This window comes from Nerophis ophidion, linkage group LG22 (genome assembly GCF_033978795.1).
Source record: "Nerophis ophidion isolate RoL-2023_Sa linkage group LG22, RoL_Noph_v1.0, whole genome shotgun sequence".
NCBI lineage: Eukaryota > Metazoa > Chordata > Actinopteri > Syngnathiformes > Syngnathidae > Nerophis > Nerophis ophidion.
Window position 1 is genome coordinate 11,303,986 of NC_084632.1, and position 20,940 is coordinate 11,324,925.

At 35.5% G+C, this 20,940-nt stretch overlaps 1 protein-coding gene across 1 annotated transcript in view; it reads right to left on the reverse strand.

Moving 5' to 3' along the window:
* LOC133540574 (arf-GAP with coiled-coil, ANK repeat and PH domain-containing protein 2-like) overlaps window positions 1-20,940 on the reverse strand; it is a 1,007,806-nt gene that overhangs the window by 433,550 nt on the left and 553,316 nt on the right. The gene's annotated exons all lie outside the window — the stretch shown is intronic.

Here is a 20,940-nt window from a genome sequence, read left to right on the forward strand (position 1 = left end):
CAAGACTACTTCATCTCTACAGAACTCTTTCATGAGGGGTTCCCTCAATCATCAGGAACCCCTCATGAAACAGTTCTGTAGAGATGAAGTAGTCTTGTGATTTTTCCCACACCTACATATTGCGCTCTACCACGGTATCGAGCACTATTCTCTGGATAATCCAATCAAGACATATATATATATATATATATATATATATATATTATATATCCATCTATCCATCCATCCATTTACTACTGCTTATTTCCTTTTTGGGTCGCGGGGGGCGCTGGCGCCTATCTCAGCTACAATCGGGCGGAAGGCGGGGTACACCCTGGACAAGTCGCCACCTCATCGCAGGGCCAACACAGATAGATAGACAACTTTCAAACTCACATTCACACACTAGGGCCAATTTAGTGTTGCCAATCAACCTATCCCCAGGTATATATATATATATATATATATATATATATATATATATATATATATATATCAGGGACGGCGTGGTGCAGTGGGATAGTGGCCATATATATATATATATATATATATATATATATATATATATATATATATCAGGGACGGCGTGGTGCAGTGGGATAGTGGCTGTGCGCAACCCGAGGGTCCCTGGTTCAATCCCCACCTAGTACCAACCTCGTCACGTCCGTTGTGTCCTGAGCAAGACGCTTCACCCTTGCTCCTGATGAGTGCTGGTTAGCGCCCTGCATGGCAGCTCCCTCCATCAGTGTGTGAATGTGTGTGTGAATGGGTAAATGTAGAAGTAGTGTCAAAGCGCTTTGAGTACCTTGAAGGTAGAAAAGCGCTATACAAGTACAACCTATTTATCATTTATTTATATATATATATTTATATATATATATATATATATGTATGTATGTATATATATGTATGTATATATATATATGTATGTATGTATATACAGTATATGTGTGTGTGTGTATATACGTATGTATATACATATAAATATGTATGTATATATATATATGTATGTGTATGTGTATAAATATGTATATACCATCCATCTATCCATCCATTTTCTACCGCTTATTCCCTGTAAGTAGAAATACACTCTTTTTTTATGTCAATTTTCTTCCGACAAATCTCATTTGATAGACGTTTGCAGAAGTTTGTGACACTCTGCTAATTTCCGCTAGCCTGTCAATGAGATAGTCTATTGCACGTTAGCATTAAGCTAGCAGCATTGTAGTCAACCTTTATCCTGTATAATCGTATTGCTTTTTCCTTCGTTGATACCGACCTGTATTGTTGATTTAACGTAATTTTTACATGTATGGGCGCTTCGTATGTAAATAATGGACTTTCCTTATTGCGCTTAGTTTTACTTTAACGTCCGCAAGTCGTTGTTTTTTCATGTCTAATGTAACAAACCGTTCACAGAATAACACATGTCTGTAAATAAGGGTGCAGTCTGTGTTACATTGCAGTAATTATATAAGCAGCAACAACTGTAAAACAGAGCAATACGATACAAAGTTAAAAAAAATGTAATACAAATCACCAATAACACATATTTGTTTTTAAATAGGTTATATGTATTGTTGTTATATATGTATATATATGTGTACATATATACACACACCATATGTGTGTGTGTGTATATATATATGTATGCATATTTATGTGTGTGTGTGTATATATATATATATATATATATATATGTCTTGATTGGATTATCCAGAGAATAGTGCTCGATACCGTGGTAGAGCGCAATATGAATGTGTGGGAAAAATCACAAGACTACTTCATCTCTACAGAACTGTTTCATGAGGGGTTACTGATGATTGAGGGAACCCCTCAATCATCAGTCTCCTGATGAAAAATCTCCTGATGATTGATGGAACCCCTCATGAAACAGTTCTGTAGAGATGAAGTAGTCTTGTGATTTTTCCCACACCTACATATGTATATATATATATATATATATATATATATATATATATATGTGTGTGTGTGTGTTTACTTTGCAGCCAGTTCCCATTTAGTTTTGTTTTACATAGACATGCCTAAGCTTCAATGCTTTTAGTTTATTTTTGGTTTAAGCATTAGATACCTTTTTACCTTCACGCTGCCTCCTGCTGTCGTCTGCATACTGTGATCACGACAAACCATGTTCCCGACATCTACAAAACAATTAGCTACCTGGTGCCATCTACTGATATGGAGGAGTAATACACGGTTACTCTGCCGAGCTCTTGACAGCACAGACTATAATTACTGGTTTGCAAGAAATATTTTTAACCCAATTAAGGGTTAATGACATCATTTCCCACTGCACACCAAACAATATCTCACGGTATACTAGTGTGCCCTGGCACGGTGGTTGAAAAACACTGGCGTAGTAGACCTAGATATAATTAAAAACAAGGCAGAGGTTTAATTTAACAAGTATATTTAATATTTTGGCCAATGCAACATTAGATAGAATTTGAACAGTAACACTGTTTGAATATAGGAAAAGAGGAAAAGTCGGACTGCTGACATTAAACACAGACGTTACCGTAAAGTGATATATTTGTCAAGTAGTCGCTCTATTTGGAGCGTTAATGAAGTTTGTTGACACTGCTAGCAAGTTCGCTTGAGTGTTGGTATCCACGACGCAAATTTTGTATTAAAAATGTAACCCCGGTCCCGGTATCAGGCCCCCAAATAAAGATCAAGGATATGCCTGTAATATTATTCTTTAAGTTTGGACCTCCAGAATCAACATGTCAACAAGGTGAAATTACGTGGGGGGTTGTCACCCACATCTGCGGTCCTCTCCAAGGTTCTCATTGTCATCCCACTGGGTTGAGTTTTTCCTTGCCCTGATGTGGGATCTGAACCGAGGATGTCGTTGTGGCTTGTGCAGCCCTTTGAGACACTTGTGATTTAGGGATATATAAATAAACATTGATTGATTGATTGATTGAATCGTCCAGCCCTAATTAAGAGTATGTGAAAGTCTGACTCCTTTTTTGCTTACTTCCCTGACGGTCTCCTTAAAGTTTTGTAATCAATCAGAAATATCAAGCAGTTAAAATGCAAAGTGTTTTGCATATCACCCACAATGCACTGTAACACATGCATATATGTTGGATTTTAAATGATATTGTGACGGTCTCTTGCCGTCGTCGTGCGGGTTTAATGGACCACCCAGGAAGGACATCTTTTTAGCAGGTTTGACCCTGGTTTATTTTTCAATAAACAAGCTTTAGTGTAGGTCGGATCGCTTTTCAGCTGCTCCTTTCCACTGATTGCTCACGGTCTGCTCTTTCAGCCGCCGTCCTCGTCGTACTCTCCTATGGCTCGCTCTTGCTCTTCATCTGCTCCTCCATGCTCTCCAACTCCTTCTGCCCCGATTTTTCCTCCTTCTCCCCTTTTATACAGCATTAGGAGATGGGTTGATCTTTTCCCGGTGTGTGAGCCATGCACCTGATTTAGATTGGGGCGGCGTCGCTCCCGGGGCTGCACCTCTCCACAGATACATACATGTTTTATAATGTCCACAAAGTTCACCGAGTAGGAGATGTTATGTGCAACCGTGTATTGGCTTTATTTGTTGATTTACATCATGATTGGGGAAGGTTGTTTGGATTGTGTCATATAGATTGATGGTGTGCAAAAGTCACTTTCGGATAAACCTTTTGGGGTCATTGACCCTCTCTTCTGCTTTTGTCCACAAGAGGGCAGCGACATCCCTCCAATTCAATCTGCAGCAGGGGTCACCAAGGCGGTGCCCGCGGGCACCAGGTAGCCCGTAAGGACCAGATGAGTCGCCCGCTGGCCTGTTCTAAAAATAGCTCAAATAGCTGCATTTACCAGTGTACTGCCTCTATTTTTTTAAATTGTATTTGTTTACTAGCAAGCTGGTCTTGCTTTGGTAGACATTTTTAAATCTAAGAGAGACAAAACTCAAATAGAATTTGAAAATCCAAGAAAATATTTTAAAGACTTGGTCTTCACTTGTTTAAATAAATTCATTAATTTGTTTACTTTGCTTCTTATAACTTTCAGAAAGACAATTTTAGAGAAAAAAATGCAACCTTAAAAATGATTTTAGGATTTTTAAACACATATACCTTTTTACCTTTTAAACTCCTTCTTCTTCTTTCCTGACAATTTAAATCAATGTTCAAGTATTTTTTTTATTATTATTGGAAATAATGATGAATACATTTTAATTGAATAATTTTAGCTTCTGTTTTTTCCACGAATATTTGTGAAATATTTCTTCAAACTTATTATGATTTTAAAATTCAAAAACATTATTCTGGCAAATCTAGAAAATCTGTAGAATCAAATTTAAATCTTATTTCAAAGTCTTTTGAATTTATTTTAAAATTTTTGTTCTGGAAAATCTAGAAGAAATAATGATTTGTCTTTGTTAGAAATATAGTTTGGTCCAATTGGTTATATATTCTAACAAAAAGCAAATAGGTTTTTAACCTATTTAAAACATGTCATGAAAATTCTAAAATTAATTTTAATCTGGAAAAATTACTAATGTTCCATCAATATTTTTTTTAATTATTTCAAAAAGATTCGAATTAGCTAGTTTTTCTCTTAATTTTTTTTCGGTTTAATTTTAAAGAGTTGTAATTGAAGATAAACTTTTTCAAAATGTAATTTTCATTTTTTTCGTGTTTTCTCCTCTTTTAAACCGTTCAATTAAGTGTTTTTTTCATCATTTATTCTCTACAAAACACCTTCGTAAAAGGAAAAAAATGTACGAGGGAATGACAGACAGAAATACCCATTTTTTTGTATACATAGATGTATTTATTAAAGGTAAATTGAGCAAATTGGCTATTTCTGGTAATTTATTTAAGTGTGTATCAAACTGGTAGCCCTTCCCATTAATCAGTACCCAAGAAGTAGCTCTTGTTTTCAAAAAGGTTGGTGACCCCTGATCTACAGGATGCGTTGGTCAATAATGTCTTCTATATATAAACAGAATGCACACTGACTGGCATGTGTTTGTTGGGTTATTGGGCTGCAGGTTCCAGCTGCTTCTGCCATGTGACTGAGACTAACTTGATGTGGCGGAGAGGAACTCATTCCGACACGTGGACCTCCTCTCTCTGAACCCGACTCCAGGCTCTGACAAACACGACAAGGAGTATCTAACGTAGTGTCTGTCAAGGTTTGTCTGCGCCAAAGCTGAGGTGTGCACAAACATACAGTAGTACCTCAACTCAAGAGCTCAAAATGACAAAGCTCTTAACTCAAAACACTTGTATCTAAAATCCATCCATTTTTTTACCGCTTTTCCCATTCGGGGTCGCGGGGGTGCAGGTGCCTATCTCAGCTACAATCGAGCAGAAGGCGGTGTACACCCTGAACAAGTCGCCATCTCATCACAGGGCCAATACAGATATCAATAAATTAATAATGATAGTTCCCCAAAAAACAGCACATTTTTAACAAGTAACATGCCTTTTTAAAAAGATACATATTTAATGAAAAACAAAACAATAAAACGGTAGTTTTATGAAGTAATGCAATGAAAGTGTACCGCAGGGGTCACCAACGCGGGCACCAGGTTGCCAGTAAGGACCAGATGAGTCGCCCCCTGGCCTGTTCTAAAAATAGCTCAAATAGCAGCACTTACCAGTGAGCTGCCTCTATTTTTTAAATTTTATTTATTTACTAGCAAGCTGGTCTCGCTTTGCTGGACATTTTTAATTCTGAAAGAGACAAAACTCAAATAGAATTTGAAAATCCAAGAAAATATTTTAAAGACTTGGTCTTCACTTGTTTAAATAAATTCATTTATTTTTTTTACTTTGCTTCTTATAACTTTCAGAAAGACAGTTTTAGAGAAAAAATACAACCTTAAAGATGATTTTAGGATTTATAAACACATTAAACACTTTTTAAATTCCTTTTTTTCCCCCCGATGAATATTTGTGAAATATTTCTTCAAACTTATTATGATTAAAATTAAAAAGAAATATCCTGGCAAATCTATAAAATCTGTAGAATCAAATTTAAATTTATTTCAAAGTCTTTTGAATTTCCTTTGAAATTTCGGTGAGAAAATTGTGGTAATAAGTCGGCTCTCGCCGTAGACGTGAGCGGATATCTTGCATCGTTCCTCGTGCACCCGTCAAAGAGGCAGCTACGGACTCTCTTGCTTCCTCCGACAGGCCGCCCCTGAACGTGGGATGCTTCCACCGAGGCGGAGGGGGAAAAAAAATCTCAGCCTGGCCCCACGTCGAGAAATGTGGGTTCCCTCAAAGACACTGGCGGTCACCACACCCGTGGCCACACCCCTCCGACTTTCAGGTACTATATAATCTCACTAAAACACTATTAACACAATAAGCAAATAAGGGATTTTCCAGAATTATCCTAGTAAATGTGTCTAATAACATCTGAATCGCTCCCACTGCCTTCGCCTTTTTTTTTTTCCTAGTCCTTCACTCTAACTTTCCTCATCCACAATACTTTCATCCTCGCTCACATTAATGGGGAAATCGTCGCTTTCTCGCTGCTGGTGGCCATGATTGTAAACAATGTGAGGATGTGAGGAGCTCCACAACCCGTGATGTCACGCGCACATGGTCTTCTACTTCCGGTACAGGCAAGGCTTTTTTATTAGCGACCAAAAGTTGCGAACTTTATCGTCGATGTTCTCTACTAAATCCTTTCAGCAAAAATATGGCAATATCGCGAAATGATCAAGTATGACACATAGAATGGACCTGCTATCCCCGTTTATTTTAGTAGGCTTTTAAGTGTGGGTAAAGTGGTGCCAATTGCCGAAGATTGATATTGAGATATATATATTGATATTGAGATCAATATGAGATATTTACAAATGAAATCATACTATTAAATAGAGGAAACAAACTACTTTCTCTGAGCTAGTAGTTTACTCACAGCAGTAAAACTATAACAAAAACATAACTCTCATATATTATTTCTATTAATTATTCCAATCATTTCAGGTCAGCTTCTCATGCCTAATATTTTCTCCAAGTTTATACAGCAAGTGACATTAAAAGCTATAATGTTTAGTGTTTACACTCAGTTTATGGGGCTTAAATAAAAACTCGTCCTTGTTTGTTAGCAATATGTTTTCAAAAAAGCCAGGTAAAAATGTAATGAGTTGAGCAAATTGGAACGTTATCCACATGATTCACATCCAAATTCTTCCGTTTGAGGTTTTCTTTTTAGACAATCGCTCTATGTTTTTCACAACTTGGTGCAGATACAGTAGAAGTACTGTAGTTGGCTGTGGAAGTTTCCCTCTCGTCGACAGATCTTCCTGAGCCCGGTAGACAGTTTAAATACGTAAATAAATGAATAAGTCTTTTTATTTTCATAAACCAGTCTGGATTGCTTTTCAGCAGTATATTTCAGGCATGTTGATGCTTGCGATTTCTCTCTGGCTCCATCTCCCAACTCCAACCACTCGTCTCGTTCCGGCTGCTGCTAATAAAGGCGACAGGTGATTAGATAACAAGGCCCAGCCGGGAAATATACTCATCTGCCGTTGTCTTCGAGGCCGGCCCTTGCACACCTCGCTTCGCGGCAGGCCCGCAGGCCACGCCCCCCTCCACAATGGTTTTATCTGTTTGCTCAATTTTGATAGCAGCAAAAACACTGCAAAAGTTTATGATCTAGCTTCAGCAAAGATGCTAACAGTCCCTTTTCACAGACAATATATTGTTGCGCTTTCCTCTGCCTTTGCGGATATTCTGCTTGTTACCTGAAAACAGTTGATAAGGAGGCACATTGCACATTTTGCAAGAAAATACTTCTGAAAAATGGCTGTTATGATTGCTAATATGTTCGTCAATTAGTTAAAAATAGGGATTCTTCTGGTATATTTAATTGGTTCAACCATTTTGTTTTTCAACGTGAAAGAGCAATGAATGAATTCTTATACTTACAATTAATTCTGGCCCTCTGATTTTTCTTCATGTTTTTGTACTTTTTTTGTCCGTATGGATGTGAAATGGTCTTAAATTATATTCATTATGGTCTTTAAAAGTCTTACTTAGATTGGACTTGTTGAAACCTGCAAAGATCTTGCTATAAAATCATCTTTAATAACTGCGAAAGGAAAAAAGCACAAATAACGTTTTCCAATACACAAACCAGCACAAAGGAATGAGAATATTTCAACATAGTTTTTGCAGGGGGGCAATTGGTCAATAATTCATAACACTACTGATTTTGAATTATTTATTTATTTTTTTGAGCAGTGTTTTTTTTTTTTTGAGTCCCACTCATTGTTAAAAATAAGTTGTGCATTTTTCATTGTATTTAATTTCTTTACTTTTAACAATTAAGTCTCTAGATTATATTCAGATCTACCCGAAAGAAAACTTAGTTGTTCATAAGCCAATCACACAAAATTTGCAATATTTTCCCCAAAGTATATTTTAAAGTGGAATGTTTAATTTCATTGGAACCTTGAATGGTTCAATAATTCTAGTTCATGCATTATTATTCTTGACTGTTTTAAATAAGAAAAAAAACCTCGCGTGGCAGCTTTGTGTCATTAGTGTCGACAGTGCAACTTTTTATTGCATTTCACCTGTTTTCTGTTTCATTCCATTTTTTTCGGATATTCAATCATTTAATTTCTTTTTAAATTAAACTTTTTGACTGTGCGGCGAGCCATCAGAAAATTAGCTTCGGGCTGCATATATACATATTTATACACAACCTTTTTGAAACCAAGAGCTCCTTCTTGGGTACTGATTAATGCGAAGGGCTACCAGTTTGATACACACTTAAATAAATTGCCAGAAATAGCCAATTTGCTTAATTTACCTTTAATAAATAAATCTATATATATATTAAAAAAATGGGTATTTCTGTCTGTCATTCCGTCGTACATTTTTTTTTCTTTTACGGAAGGTTTTTTGTAGAGAACAAATTATGAAAAAAAACACTTAATTGAACGGTTTGAAAGACAAAACACGAAAAAAGTGAAAATAAAATTTTGAAACATAGTTTATCTTCAATTACGACTCTTTAAAATTCAACCGAGAAAAATTAAGAGAAAAACTAGCTAATTCGAATGTTTTTGAAAAAATTTAAACAAGAATTTATGGAACATCATTAGTAATCTTTTTCTGATTATGATTAATTTTAGAATTTTGATGACATGTTTTAAATAGGTTAAAAACCAATCTGCCTTTTGTTAGAATATATAACAAATTGGACCAAACTATATTTCTAACAAAGACCAATCATTATTTCTTCTAGATTTTCCAGAACAAAAATTTTAAAAGAAATTCCAAAGACTTTGAAATAAGATTTAAATTTGATTCTACAGATGTTCTAGGGTTGGGGAGGAGACCCTGCCCCAAGTGAAAGAGTTCAAGTACCTAGGAGTTTTGTTCATGAGTGAGGGAAGAGTGGATCGTGAGATCGACAGGCGGATCGGTGCGGCGTCTTCAGTCATGCGGACGTTGTACCGATCCATTGTGGTGAAGAAGGAGCTGAGCCGGAAGGCAAAGCTCTCAATTTACCGGTCGATCTACGTTCCCATCCTCACCTATGGTCATGAGCTTTGGGTCATGACCGAAAGGATAAGATCACGGGTACAAGCGGCCCAAATGAGTTTCCTCTCACCCTATCTCCCTTAGAGATAGGGTGAGAAGCTCTGCCATCCGGGAGGAACTCAAAGTAAAGCCGCTGCTCCTCCACATGGAGAGGAGCCAGATGAGGTGGTTCGGGCATCTGGTCAGGATGCCACCCGAACGCATCCCTAGGGAGGTGTTTAGGGCACGTCCAACCGGTAGGAGGCCACGGGGAACACCCAGGACACGTTGGGAAGACTATGTCTCCCGGCTGGCCTGGGAACGCCTCGGGATCCCCCGGGAAGAGCTGGACCAAGTGGCTGGGGAGAGGGAAGTCTGGGCTTCCCTGCTTAGGCTGTTGCCCCCGCGACCCGACCTCGGATAAGTGGAAGAAGATGGATGGATGGATGGATGGATGTTCTAGATTTGCCAGAATATTTTTTGGGAATTTTAATCATAATAAGTTTGAAGAAATATTTCACAAATATTCTTCGTCGAAAAAACAGAAGCTAAAATGAAGAATTAAGTTAAAATGTATTTATTATTCTTTACAATAAAAAAAAAATACTTCAACGTTGATTCAAATTGTCAGGAAAGAAGAAAATGGAATTTAAAAGGTAAAAATCTTTTTTAAGGTTGTATTTTTTTCTCTAAAATTGTCTTTCTGAAAGTTATAAGAAGCAAAGTAAAAGAATAAAAGAATCTATTTAAACAAGTGAAGACCAATTCTTTAAAATATTTTCTTGGATTTTCAAATTCTATTTGAGTTTTGTCTCTCTTAGAATTAAAAATGTCGAACAAAGCGAGACCAGCTTGCTAGTAAATAAATACAATTTAAAAAATAGAGGCAGCTCACTGGTAAGTGCTGCTGTTTGAGCTATTTTTAGAACAGGCCAGCGGGCGACTCAATCGAATCCTTATGGGCTACCTGGTGCCCGCTGGCGCCGCGTTGGTGACCCCTGCTGTAAACGATGCAGCCACAACTCCATGACAGAAATAATGTCTTGTTCCTTTAAACGCTGTCACCGTGGCAACGGGCATGCCCCCGCAAACACTTTTCAATATAGAACTTTGAACAGTAGCTGCCTTTATTGAAGAAGTGGGGAACAAAACATTCACAAGACCAACGCAAGTTAAAAATACTTATCACAAAGTACTGTCAGGAGATGCAAAAGGTTACGCCGAGGAGCAAACCGCCGAAAACATCAAAGAACTGATTATAACCTTTACAAGAAAAAAATCTAAAAAAAAAAAAAATCCCGATTTATTTATATCAGAGTGAGCGTAAAGAAAGGGCAGAAAGTGCTCATAATCCAAGGCATACCACATAAAAAGGGTGCAAGGATTTATTACGGCGACGCTAATATTTAAAATCTCAAGTTTTTGTGTGTATTATTTAAGACAAGCGCTTTTAAAGTGGGAGGCAACTTGAGTAAAATGAAGAAAAAAATGTATTAGACTTGTTTTATTAGCTCTGAACCTGTCGGTATGTATGTATTTATTTAGTGTAGTGTGTACTTCCAGTTACAGTGCACTCATGCTTGGTCATTATGTAAGAAGTCTAGTCCTAAACTGCTTGCTTTGCCACCTTTCTTCTGTCCTGGAAAGAACATTCAGTTTACCAAATGTCACCTGGTCTAAGTTGTTAATCTCAGGTACACCTTGGATTCAGGCTGGGGTCCTAATGTCCAATTTGGAGTCCTTGTTCGAGATATATTTTGTGCAATGTTGCCAAAGCCATCAATTACTTAAAGAAAGGAGCAATCGCATTAAATAACACGCCCTATTACGCCGTTTTACTTTTTTGACTTGGTGAATATTTCCAGTCTTATTTGGAACCATTCTATTTAGGTATTTTGTGCAAAGTTGCTGTTGTCATTGATTATTTATAGGAGGAGCGATCGCATTATTAACATATTTTCTGGAGTTTTACTGCAATTTTGTTGACTTTGTGGAGTATTTCCAGTCTTATTTGGAAGCATTCTAATTAGGTATTTAGTGCAAGGTTGCTGTTGTCATTGATTATTTATAGGAGGAGCGATCGCATTATTAACACATTTTCTGGAGTTTTACTGCAATTTTGTTGACTTTTTGGAGTTATTCGAGTCCTATTTGGATTCATTATTATTAGGTATTTTGTGCAAGGTTGCTGTTGTCATTAATTACTTATAAGGGGAGCAACCGTATGATTAACACGTTCTATTCTGCAGTTTTACTGCGATTTTGTTGACTTTGTGGATTATTTCCAGTCTTATTTGGAATAATTTTGATCAGGTATTTTGTGCAAGGTTGCTGTTGTCATTAATTACGTATAAGGGGAGCAATCAGGTTGATTGGCAACACTAAATTGGCCCTAGTGTGTGAATGTGAGTGTGAAAGTTGTCTGTCTATCTGTGTTGGCCCTGCGATGAGGTGGCGACTTGTCCAGGGTGTACCCCGCCTTCCGCCCGATTGTAGCTGAGATAGGCGCCAGCGCCCCCCGCGACCCCAAAAGGGAATAAGCGGTAGAAATGGATGGATGGGTGGAGCAATCAAATTATTAACACGTTCTATTCTGCAGTTATACTTTGATTTTGTTGACTTTGTGGATTATTCCGAGTCTTATTTGGAATCATTTTGATCAGGTATTTTGTGCAAGGTTGCTGTTGTCATTAGTTATTTATATGGGCAGCAATCACATTATTAACACGTTCTATTCTGCAGTTTTACTGCGATTTTGTTGACTTTGTGGATTATTTCCAGTCTTATTTGGAATAATTCTGATCAGGTATTTTGTGCAAGGTTGCTGTTGTCATTAATTACTTATAAAGGGAGCAATCGTATGATTAACACGTTCTATTCTGCAGTCTTACTGCGATTTTGTTGACTTTGTGGAGTATTTCCAGTCTTATTTGGAACTATTCTAATTAGGTATTTTGTGCAAGGTTGCTGTTGTCATTAATTACTTATAAGGGAAGCGATCGTATGATTAACACATTCTATTCTGCAGTTTTACTGCGATTTTGTTGACTTTTTGGATTATTTCCAGTCTTATTTGGAATCATTTTGATTAGGTATTTTGTGCAAGGTTGCTGTTGTCATTAATTACCAATAGGGGGAGCGATAGTATAATTAACACATACTATTCGGCAGTTTTGCTGCGATTTTGTCTACTTGGTGGAGTATTTCCAGTCTTATTTGGAACCATTCTAATTAGGTATTTAGTGCAAGGTTGCTGTTGTCATTGATTATTTATAGGAGGAGCGGTCGCATTATTAACACATTTTCTAGAGTTTTACTGCAATTTTGTTGACTTTGTGGAGTTTTTCGAGTCTTATTTGGATTCATTATTATTAGGTATTTTGAGCAAGGTTGCTGTTGTCATTAATTACTTATAAGGGGAGCAATCGTATGATTAAAACGTCGTATTCTGCAGTTTTACTGTGATTTTGTTGACTTTGTGGATTATTTCCAGTTTTATTTGGAATAATTTTGATCAGGTATTTTGTGCAAGGTTGCTGTTGTCATTTTTTATTTATAGGAGGAGCGATCACATTATTGACATATTTTCTGGAGTTTTACTGCAATTTTGTTGACTTTGTGGAGTATTTCCAGTCTTATTTGGAACTATTCTAATTAGCTATTTTGTGCAAAGTTGCTGTTGTCATTGAGTATTTATAGGAGGAGCGATCGCATTATTAAAATATTTTCTGGAGTTTTACTGCAATTTTGTTGACTTTGTGGAGTATTTCCAGTCTTATTTGGAACTATTCTAATTAGCTATTTTGTGCAAAGTTCCTGTTGTCATTGAGTATTTATAGGAGGAGCGATCGCATTGTTAAAATATTTTCTGGAGTTTTACTGCAATTTTGTTGACTTTGTGGAGTATTTCCAGTCTTATTTGGAACCATTCTAATTAGCTATTTTGTGCAAAGTTGCTGTTGTCATTGATTATTTATAGGAGGAGCGATCGCATTATTAAAATATTTTCTGGAGTTTTACTGCAATTTTGTTGACTTTGTGGAGTATTTCCAGTCTTATTTGGAACCATTCTAATTAGGTATTTAGTGCAAGGTTGCTGTTGTCATTGATTATTTATAGGAGGAGCGATCGGATTATTAACACATTTTCTGGAGTTTTACTGCCATTTTGTTGACTTTGTGGAGTTTTTCGAGTCTTATTTGGATTCATTATTATTAGGTATTTTGTGCAAGGTTGCTGTTGTCATTAATTACTTATAAAGGGAGCAATCGTATGATTAAAACGTTGTATTCTGCAGTTTTACTGCGATTTTGTTGACTTTATGGATTATTTCCAGTCTTATTTGGAATTATTTTGATCAGGTATTTTGTGCAAGGTTGCTGTTGTCATTAATTACTTATAAGGGGAGCGATCACATTATTAACACGTTCTATTCTGCAGTTATACTGCGATTTTGTTGACTTTGTGGATTATTCCGAGTCTTATTTGGAATCATTTTGATCAGGTATTTTGTGCAAGGTTGCTGTTGTCATTAATTAATTATAAGGGGAGCGATTGCATTATTAACACATTCTATTCTGCAGTTTTAATTTGATTTTGTTGACTTTGTGGATTATTCCGAGTCTTATTTGGAATCATTTTGATCAGGTATTTTGTGCCAGGTTGCTGTTGTCATTAATTAATTATAAGGGGAGCAATTGCATTATTAACTTGTTCTATTCTGCAGTTTTAATGTGATTTTGTTGACTTTGTGGAGTATTTCCAGTCTTATTTGGATTCAGTATGATTAGGTATTTAGTGCAAGGTTGCTGTTGTCAATAATTACTTATAAGGGGAGTGATCGTATGATTAACAGGTTCTATTCGGCAGTTTTACTGCGATTTTGTTGACTTTTTGGATTATTTACAGTCTTATTTTGAATCATTTTGATTAGGTATTTTGTGCAAGGTTGCTTTTGTCATTAATTACTTTTAAAGGGAGCAATCGCATTATTAACACGTTCTATTCTGCAGTTATACTGCGATTTTGTTGACTTTGTGGATTATTCCGAGTCTTATTTGGAATCATTTTGATCAGGTATTTTGTGCAAGGTTGCTGTTGTCATTAATTAATTATAAAGGGAGCGATTGCATTATTAACTCGTTCTATTCTGCAGTTTTACTGGGATTTTGTTGACTTTGTGGAGTATTTCCAGTCTTATTTGGATTCAGTATAATCAGGTATTTAGTGCAAGGTTGCTGTTGTCATTAATTACTTATAAGGGGAGCAATCGCATTATTAACACGTTCTATTCTGCAGTTATACTGCGATTTTGTTGACTTTGTGGATTATTCCGAGTCTTATTTGGAATCATTTTGATCAGGTATTTTGTGCAAGGTTGCTGTTGTCATTAATTAATTATAAAGGGAGCGATTGCATTATTAACTCGTTCTATTCTGCAGTTTTACTGGGATGTTGTTGACTTTGTGGAGTATTTCCAGTCTTATTTGGATTCAGTATAATCAGGTATTTAGTGCAAGGTTGCTGTTGTCATTAATTACTTATAAAGGGAGTGATCGCATTATTAACACGTTGTATTTTGCAGTTTTACTGCGATTTTGTTGACTTTGTGGATTATTTCCCGTCTTATTTGGAATCATTTTCATCAGGTATTTCGTGCAAGGTTGCTGTTGTCATTAATTACCAATAGGGGGAGCGATCGTATAATTAACACATTCTATTCGGCAGTTTTACTGCGATTTTGTCGACTTGGTGGAGTAGTTCCAGTCTTATCTGGAATAATTCTGATTAGGTATTTTGTGCAAGGTCGCTTTTGTTACTAATAATTTATAGAAGGAACTATCACATTATTAACATATTTTCTGGAGTTTTACTGCAATTTTGTTGACTTTGTGGAGTATTTCCAGTCTTATTTGGATTCAGTATGATTAGGTATTTAGTGCAACGTTGCTGTTGTCATTAATTACTTATAAAGGGAGCGATCGCATTATTAACACGTTCTATTCTGCAGTTTTACTGCGAAGTTTGTTGACTTGGTGGATTATTTACAGTCTTATTTGGAATCATTTTCGTCAGGTATTTTGTGCAAGGTTGCTGTTGTCATTAATTACTAATAGGAGTAGCAATCATATAATTAACACACTCTCTTCGGCAGATGTACTGCGATTTTGTCGACTTGGTGGAGTATTTCCAGTCTTATTTGGAATAATTCTGATTAGGTATTTTGTGCAAGGTTGCTGTTGTTATTAATTATTTATAGGAGGAGCGATCACATTATTAACACATTTTCTGCAGTTTTACTGCGATTTTGTTGACTTTTGTGCAAGGTTGGTGTTGTCATTAATTACTTATAGGAGGAACGGTCGCATGCTTAACATCTACATTCTGCAGTTTTACTGCAATTTTGTCGACTTGGTGGAGTGTTTCCAGTCTTATTTGGAATCATTCTGCTTAGGTATTTTGTACAAGGTTTCTGTTGTCATTGATTACTTATAAAGGGAGCGGTCGCATTACTAATGTGTTCTATTCTGCAGTTTTACAGTGATTTTGTTGACTTGGTGGAGTATTTCCAGTCTTATTTGGAATCATTCTGATTAGGTATTTTAAGTAAGGTGGGTGTTGTCATTAATTACTAATAGGGGAAGCGATCATATAATTAACACATTCTATTCTGCAGTTTTACTGTGATTTAGTTGACTTTCTGGAGTATTTCCAGTCTTATCTGAAATAATTCTGAATAGGTATTTTGAGCAAGGTTGCTGTTGTCATTAATTACTTATAGGAGGAGCGATCGCATGCTAGACATCTACATTCGGCAGTTTTACTGCAATATTGTGGACTTGGTTGAGTATTTCCAGTCTTATTTGGAATCATTCTGATTAAATATTTTGTACAAGGTTGCTGTTGGCATTGATTACTTATAAAGGGATCGTTTGCATTACTAATGTGTTGTATTCTGACATTTTACTGTGACTTTGAGAAGTATTCCCAGTCAGTGCAAGGTTGCTGTTGCCATTAAATACTTGCAAGACGAGTGATGTAATCAACTAAATAACACATTCTACTGTATTATGCAGTTTTATTGCAGTTTTTATGACTTTTTGGACTATTTCTAATATTATTTGAATCATTCTATTAAATATTTTGTGCAAGGTTGCGGCTGTCATTAATCACTTACAGGAGGAGTGATCCCATTATTAACAATTTCTATTCTGCAGTTTTACTGCAATTTTGTTGACTTTGTGTAGTATATCCATTCTTATTTGGAATCATTCCAATTAAATATTTTGTGCAGGTTTTTTGTTGTCATTAATGGGGAAGCGATCACATTAATAACACGTTCTGTTTTGCAGTTTTACTGCAATTTTGTTGACTTTGTGGAATATTTCCAGTCTTTTTTGGAATCACTAAGTAGTTTTTTGTGCAGAGTTGCGTCTGTAGCTGTGATTAATTGTTTGCGAGAGGAGTGATTGCATCGATTAAATGCCACATTCTGTTCTGCAGTTTCACTTAAAATTGTTTGACTTTGTGAAACATTTCCAGTTTTATTTGGAATCAGTCTAAATAGATACTTTGTGCGACGTTTCTGCTGTCACCAACTAACTGTACCTGCAAGAGGAGCGATCGCATCTATTTAATTTAATATTTCATGTGAAGTTGCTATTGTCAATAATTATTTGCGAAAGGAGCGATTGCATTAATTAAACGCCTCATTCTATTCTGCTGTTTTAATGCAATCTTTCTGACTTTGTGGAGTATTTTAAGTCGTTTGATTATATATTCTGTGCAAGGTTGCCATTGTCATTCATTACTAACAAGAGGAGCTATCGCATTCATTAAATGCCACATTTTTTCTTCTGCTTTACTGCACTATTTTGGACTTTTTTGACTATTTCAAGTCTTATTTAGAGTTGTTCTAATTGGATATTTAATGCAAAGTTGCTGCTGTCATTATGTGTTTGCGAGAGGAGCTTCAATTATCAGGAGGAGCTATCGCATTAATTAAATGCCGCGTTCTCGGCTGCTCTTTTACTGAAATGTGTCTGACTTGATGCAATATTTCCAGTCAATCTTGGTTGTTCAACGTTGTTAATATTTACTTACGAGAGAAGCGATTGCGTGTATTAGAGGACATTGCCAGGCATAGTAGGATTGGTTTTGTGTGATTTCGCCCTAAGTGAAACACCTACCTGCATATTTCTTTAGGAACCCCTTATTTTGTTGTAAAGACCAGGAACAAAAGGATTCCTCAGCGCCTAATCATATACAAGTCCACTGAGAACATTCTTCTTAGTCCCACTAAAGCGTGTTTATGGTCTCCGTCCTGCGGAATTACATCATACGCAAGCTTCGAATCAAAGAAATCCAAAGAGGAAACAGCTCAAACCGTTTTTTCGAGATTTAGTCTCTTATTGTTTCACCAGCGCTCTGAACATTCCTGTGAAAATATTGCAGTTTGGGCGTGTTACCGTTCAGTAGGGCTATTGTTTCCATGCCTAAATACACAAATTACACACACACACACACGTCTCCATCACATCAGATGACAGCACGTCGACTTACAGAAACGTCTTGGAAAATTCCCCTGACCCTGAACTCACCCTCACTCTCAATGTGATAACATGTAGACCAAGGGTCACCAACACGGTGCCCGCGGGCACCAGGTCGCCCGTAAGGACCAAATGAATCGCCCTCTGGCCTGTTCTAAAAATAGCTCAAATAGCAACACTTACCAGTGAGCTGCCTCTATTTTTTAAATTAGATTTATTTTCTAGCAAGCTGGTCTCGCTTTGCTGGACATTTTTAATTCTAAGAGAGACAAAACTCAAATAGAATTTGAAAAACCCAGAAAATATTTTAAAGACTTGGTCTTCACTTGGCCCTGCGATGAGGTGGCGACTTGTCCAGGGTGTACCCCGCCTTCCGCCCGATTGTAGCTGAGATAGGCGCCAGCGCCCCCGCGACCCCAAAAGGGAATAAGCGGTAGAAAATGGATGGATGGATGGTCTTCACTTGTCTAAATAAATTCATTTATTTCTTTACTTTGCTTCTTATAACTTTCAGAAAGACAATTTTAGGGAAAAAAATACAACCTTAAAAATTATTTTTGGATTTTTAAACATATATACCTTTTTAAATTCCTTCCTCTTCTTTCCTGACAATTTGAATCAATGTTCAAGTTTTTTTATTTTTTTTATTGTAAAGAATAATAAGGTTGGCCCTGCGATGAGGTGGCGACTTGTCCAGGGTGTACCCTGCCGTCCGCCCAATTGTAGCTGAGATAGGCGCCAACGCCCCCCGCGACCCCGAAAGGGAATAAGCGGTAAAAAATGGATGGAAAATGGATGGATGATTTAATTCTTCATTTTAGCTTCTGTTTTTTCAACGAAGAATATTTGTGAAATATTTCTTCAAACTTATTATGATTAAAATAAAAAAAATATACTCTGGCAAATCTAGAAAATCTGTAGAATCAAATTTAAATCTTATTTCAAAGTCTTGAATTTTTTTTTGTTCTGGAAAATCTAGAAGAAATAATGATTTGTCTTTGTTAGAAATATAGCTTTGTCCAATTTGTTATATATTCTAACAAAAGGCAGATTGGATTTTAACCTATTTAAAACATGTCATCAAAATTCTAAAATTAATCTTAATCAGGAAAAAATTACTAATGATGTTGCATAAATTCTTTTTTAAATTTTTTCAAAAAAGATTCGAATGAGCTAGTTTTTCTCTTCATTTTTTTCGGTTGAATTTTAAAGAGTCAAAATTGGAGATAAACTGTTTCAAAATTATTTTTCATTATTTTCGTGTTTTCTCCTCTTTTAAACCATTCATTTAAGTGTTTTTTTCATCATTTATTCTCTACAAAAAACTTTCCGTAGAAGGAAAAAAATGTACGACGGAATTTAGTTGATTTCTCTTCATTTATGCAAAGTTCAAACATTTTACAATTTTGCTCTTTAATCCTGCACTACCATGAGATAATGTAACAAATTGTGTCTCTTATTTGTACTTAAAGTTCTAATTTGAATGACAATAAAAGGAAGCCTAAGTCAAATTCTAGACAAATTTAGAGAAAAAATACAACCTTAAAAATAATTTTAGGATTTTTAAACACATATACCTTTTTACCTTTTAAATTCCTTCCTCTTCTTTCCTGACAATTTTTAAATCAACGTTCAAGTATATACATTTTTTTTTTATTGTGAAGAATAATAGATACATTTTAATTTAGTTCTTCATTTTGGCTTCTGTTTTTTTGACGAAGAATATTTGTGAAATATATCTTTAAACTTATTATGATTAAAATTAAAAAAAAAAATTCTGGCAAATCTACAAAATCTGAAGAATCAAATTAAAATTTTATTTCAAAGTGGATTTTAACCTATTTAAAACATGTCATCAAAATTCAAAAATTAATCTTACTCAGGAAAAATTACTAAATTATTTTTTTTTATTTTTTCAAAAAGATTCGAATTAGCTAGTTTTTCTCTTAATTTTTTTCGGTTGAATTTTGAATTCTAAAAAGTCGATATTAATGATAAACTATGTTTCAAAATTTTATTTTCATTTTTTTCGTGTTTTCTCCTGTTTTAAACCGTTCAATTAAGTGTTTTTTTCATCATTTATTCTCTACAAAAAAACCTTCCGCAAAAGGGAAAAAAATGTACGACGGAATGACTGACAGAAACACACATTTTTGTATATATATATATATATATATATATATATATATATATATATATATATATATATATATATATATATATATATATATATATATATATATATATATATGTAGATTTATTTATTAAAGGTAAATTAAGCAAATTGGCTATTTCTGGCAATTTATTTAAGTGTGTATCAAACTGGTAGCCCTTCGCATTAATCAGTACCCAAGAAGTAGCTTTTGGTTTCAAAAAGGTTGGTGACCCCTGATGTAAAGATTAACCTCATTGCGTTGTGCTATTTATTATATGAGAAGGACAGCAGATTTGCATACAGTACACATTGCAGTATTTCAAACTTAATAGTGTGTACTGCAGTCTTATGACTTTGTTTAGTTGCTGTAAAAAAAACAACACTGCAGCACAACAGGTTAAACAATGAAATACCAGTTTATTCTATTTTCGTTACGGTTAATTATAACTATTATTGTAAGGCGTGTGGCGACTATTTTCACTCATGTTACTGCATATATGGTTCCTCGCCCCATAAAAAGCCAATCATTCTGTTTTTTTCTCCTGTTGTTTCCACGGTTTTACACCACGAAGCAAATCCTCACATTCACCATGAATATTGTTTACCTTTATTTTTATTCATGTTTTTATAAGGCAACATTGGGAAATGTGTGGTACTATAAGTATTATAAACAGTAGAAAATATTAGTATCACATTTAAACATTACAACTTTGGGCACTGAACAATTCGA